We start from the raw sequence: 5,280 nt of genomic DNA on the forward strand, positions 1-5,280 counted from the left end.
GGACATTGCCTGTGATCACGACTTGGAGATATTCAGAGCAGGAGTCATAACATAAATGATGACAGAATTTTCATTTCTGGGTGAACTATTTCTCGAACCAGCATTACCAAAAAAAATCATACTGGTCACCCCATTTCACCAGTTGGACCAGCACTAATACAGCTTGAACCAGTCAAGACCAGCATGGGGATTGCATGGTGGTTAAACCGGCCTTTTCAGCAGGGATGTGTGAAATTACAGAACAAAAACATTGCAGACAATTTTCACTTTGCTGATACATCATCATGGACCAGTGACCTTAAAATGAGATTTGTTATTTGCTGCATCAAGTACTTTCTATGTAGACTCAAGTGCTGATATTCACTGCTGCACTGAAGAGCTGTTAAGGCTAATGAACACATACTGCAGCACTAAAAAGCTTTTAAACCTCATTCATTTGTCCTGCTTTTGTCTGTTATGCAACCACTTGCAAATTTCTGTATTCTAAAGGCAGTGAGCCGGTCTTTTAAATCACATATAGTATTCAACACAGTGTTCATTTTTACTGGGTTATTTCCCACAGGATGCCACCAAGGGTACTGCAGCAAACAAATAGAGGTCAAAGTACGTAGATCACATACATACAGTAGTAACTGTAGCAAAAACTCACCTGGTATGACAAAGACATGTCTCATGTTATCAGTAGTCCATGGCAAATTGTGGTTAACAATCCTGGTTTAGAGTGTTAAATATGGTTCTGTTATCATACAGTTTCGAGGGTGAGTTTCGTTAACCTGTGCAATATGTAAAGAATACTGCAGTGTAGGGCCCTATGAAATCTGTTATATTTTTATATAAATAAAAAAAAATGTTTTCAATTTATTTGTTCTGAATTCTGTGTTTTAATGTTTCATTGAAATGTATAATTAAAATGTAAAAAAAAAATAAAATGTAATCAAATGAAAACAGAACAATGACTTTTCCAAATGCGATTGCATTATTTTGATCAAAAAGTGCTTCCATACAGATCCTCACAGCACAATTAAAAACACAACATTGGAGTTTTTTTTAAATGCCGTGCTGCACAGCAGAGAATCATTGATGAAAAACGTTATTTAGTACAACAACACTCTTACTTGTGAGATATTTTTAAGTATAAAGTGATGTTTAACTATATATATTATTAATATTTATTATTATAACTACATTGAACATTACTTGAACATTATTATATGGTAGTCATTTAATGTATTATTAAACCACAAAAGGCAGTGATTTATCAAATAAAATAAAAGTCTGTTGATAATAAAACGCTGCATGTGCTCGTGCTTCAAAGTGAATAAGTGCTACACACACGAAGACACACAGAGAGTGATGTGATGCTCATGAAGCAGTGTTAGTATACATGTGGCTGGCTTCACACATTCATTTTGAAGTGTGCATGCATCACATTCATACTGTACAGTATAGTTATTTAAATCCTTGCCTTTTGTGCTTTTATCGTCACACCAGTACATATCACGTACATATTAATAAATTAATTTTATACCAAATATGTTAAATTCTGGGACATTCCGCATTTTAAAGTGAATTCCGTTAACAGATTTCTGATCAAATGACTCTTATGTGCTGGTTCTTTTGAATCTACAGTGCTACCCTTGTAGTGCAGTTCTCAAACAAATGGCAAGTCTGTGTACCTTTTCCAAGAATTGTTTTTAATTAATCTCTGATTTGTTTTTGTTTTTTTTATGTCTGTTCTGAGATCAGAATGTATTTCTTATTTTCAAATATAATTTCCCAAATGTAAGAATCATTAATTGAACCGTTACAAAATAGGGATCATCAAGATGAATCAAAATTGGAACTGGAATCTAAATTCCTTAGTTATTAATAATGGTGACTGAGGCAAACATTCTGCAAATCATCTCCTTTTCTTCATGGAAGAAAGAAATGCATACAGATTTTGGAACAACATGAGGATAAATTTGAACTTACCTTTTCACCACTTCTACTTTATCCCAAACATGATTAGTAATGCCACAAAGTAGATGGTGTGTTTTATCAGTCAGTAGGACCTCTTGATGGATTAGTATATCCTTGTCAAGGGGTGTGCTAACTTTCTCTCCTTTCATGGTGTTGATGGAGCATCTGATTCTAAATGAAAATTGCAATTGTGACAGACGGCATCTCCCACACCTCGTCACAATTAGCAGGTGAGTGTTCATTTTGCACCCTGCAGTCAGTGATGGACTGGCCATCTGGGCACCGGGACATTTCCTGGTGGGCCGGTTGAGCACTGGGCCGGTCAATCACCCACTCTTATTTACTGATGTGCATGGAATACACCAAATACTCCAGAAGTATGACAAAACGCCGCTACCCTAGAGCTGAGTGGGACTGGCTCTCCCGAGCTATGCATCGGATAATACCGGGACATTTGCTGGTGGGCTGGTCGAGCATTGGGCTGGTCAATCACCCACTACCATTTACTGATGTGCATTACTGGTGTGTTGGTGGTGTAGCGGCTAAAGCACAGGGCTGTTAATCAGAAGGTTGTTGGTTCAAAACCCATGGCCACCACCATTGTGTCCTTGAGCAAGGCACTTAACTCCAGGTTGCTCCAGGAGGATTTTCCCTGTAATAAGTGCACTGTAAGTCTCTTTGGATAAAAGTGTCTGCCAAATGCATAAATGTAAATGTAAACCATGTAGCATGAGAGCAGAGTGTAACTGGCTCTCCTGAGCTATGCATCCACAGGCTGTCATGGGAGAGCAGGTTATTTTTATAGTCCTCTACTAGGGATGTGCCCAAAACCAAATACCTTATTCAGAAAGCCATGAATATTTACTTCAAAACGAATAATATAAAAAATGATTATCCAAAAAGCACAAGGATAAAGCAGCACTTTAAATAAACATCCAAAATTACAATTAATTTATGAAGCTGTGCTGCCAATATTTCTAAAGTGTAAACCTTATGAATGGAAATGTGCACGTTGTGATTTCAGATCGGATGGGGGCGATCTCGACTCCGTTTGCGGTTTCTGATAATTGTGCGTGTCTGGAGATGATCAAGTGTAACATTAACTAAGATAGGACATCATATACACTTTCCACGTCTTGAAATGTCCATGTTAATGTATCACACGATTCACACGTGATTTTCATTTATTTATTTAAAGCCTAAACCTGAACATGATGTTAAATTCCTGACCTGAAGTGACGATTTCACATCGGAGCTCGTCAAGCCATCTCTTAAAGTTGACCACATTTATGTCCACATCAGCGATTAAGGTTATTAACTGGTTAAGACTTTATTCCGAAAATGCTCCATAAAGGTTTACATGCTCCATTTCCATCAATTCGGAATATTCCTCCTTATGTGAAATGAAGAAACTGAAACATGCTTTTCTTCTTATTAATATTTAAACTGTGCTAACTTTGAAAATGTTAAGTGTTCTTGAACTCTGGTAAGGTGCTATATACATTTAACATCATTATTATTATTATTACAAATTTTATTTAACTAAATAACGGTGTCCTATTGTAAAAATTCCTGAAAGTCTTATGGGACTTTCACTTTTTTGTAGGGTATATTTATTTTATTTTAAGTTATTTTAATTTAGTTTTCTGATTTAAGCCCCGCCCACACCCGGTTCTATCTGAATAAAAAGACAGATACCAATAATTTTGTCATATGAACAGATACAAATACAGATAATGACTCCACTGCACACCCCTAGTCTCTACATGGATATTGTTTTTCATACTTTTAAATTCCATAGTTATTTTTTAGAAACCATAAATACATCTGGTTTAAGTATGGTTTGAAATGTGATCACCATGCTCTTACTAATACCATGGATAGGCCTACTATGCAAGAATAAGATTTACATTTACATTTATGCATTTGGCAGACACTTTTATCCAAAGCAACTTACAGTGCACTTATTACAGGGACAATCCCCCCGGAGCAACCTGGAGTTAAGTGCCTTGCTCAAGGGCCCAACAGTGGCATCTTGGGGGTGCTGGGGCTTGAACCCCCAACCTTCTGGTCAGTAACCCTGAGCCTCAACCACTGAGCCACCACTGCCCCATATAAGATAATAAGATAATAAGATAATGTGGTAAATTATCATAAGGGCAAGTACAAAGGAGAATTTAACAATAACTTTAAAGCCTGGACCCCCGTGAATTAAGGATGAAGCTGTGAGTTTTTCATCTGTAAATATGTCCAGATCTAATTAACTTTAATTGAACAAGTTAATTCAATAATTAAGATCCTGATGAAAGAGAAATATCAGCTAAGAAGTCCTACTGTCATAGATTACTGTTTACAGATTTTATTGTTGTTAATTTCAGTAAATTCACATCTGCCTCCCAATCCGATTATGCAGTATTAATATCGATATCTGCCTTTGCAATTCAATAATAATATCACTCTATACAATATTGTCAATACTTGGCCGTAAGGTAATCTGGGCCCCCTGACTGTATATTGCTCTGGGCCCCTTTCCTATAAATAAATACAGTTTGGATGATACCACCTTTCACCCCACTAGCTACAGCCCTAAAATAATTTATGTTTTGGGCTTCATGTACTGTATTAGACTACATAAATATTATGCCCCTTGTTGTTTAAAACCCATATAACTTGTTTTCTTGGAATACAATATGTGCATTTTTGAAAAATATCCTGCTACTCTGTTCCATTTAATGAAAGTGAATGGACTGAGGTTGTGAACCTCCTCAATAACAAAAAAGGACCATTAAATATAATAAAAGTGTTCCATAAGACTTGTGTGCTATATTCAAAGTCTTCTAAAGACATACAATCAACATTCATCCTTTATAAACTCACATTTTGTGTTCAAAGTTTTGAATGACATGAGCGTGAGTAAATAATGAAATAATTTTCATTTGGGGGCGAACATTCCTTTTAATTTTATTTGTACGTTTTAATTTAATGGATACTGATTAATTATGAAAATCTATTCTGAGTTGACTGTTTAGAGTTGTCTTAAAAGCAACTTAAAGGAATAATTCAGCCAACAACAAAAAAAAATTCTCACCCTCATGTCATCCCAGATGTGTATGACTTTCTTTCTCTTGCAGAACACAAACAAAGATTTTTAGAAGAATAGCTCAGCTTTGTTGGTCAATATTATTCATGCACAGAGCACTAGATGGTGCTAGTGCAAATAAGGTCAAAATCATGATCGCCAAGGAGACTGCTGACGTCACAATTTATAGTTAAAAAAAATATATATATTTTTGGGTCGGTTCTCATCCAAAACCGCTT

At 35.9% G+C, this 5,280-nt stretch overlaps 1 non-coding gene across 1 annotated transcript; it reads right to left on the bottom strand.

Moving 5' to 3' along the window:
- Positions 1-1,999: 1,999 nt before the first annotated feature.
- On the bottom strand, positions 2,000-2,118 carry LOC127618321 (U6atac minor spliceosomal RNA). Its single transcript, XR_007967423.1, has one exon. It is a non-coding gene; the product is annotated as a U6atac minor spliceosomal RNA (small nuclear RNA).
- Positions 2,119-5,280: the final 3,162 nt, after the last annotated feature.

The sequence above is a fragment of the Xyrauchen texanus genome, chromosome 24 (genome assembly GCF_025860055.1).
Source record: "Xyrauchen texanus isolate HMW12.3.18 chromosome 24, RBS_HiC_50CHRs, whole genome shotgun sequence".
NCBI classification, from domain to species: domain Eukaryota; kingdom Metazoa; phylum Chordata; class Actinopteri; order Cypriniformes; family Catostomidae; genus Xyrauchen; species Xyrauchen texanus.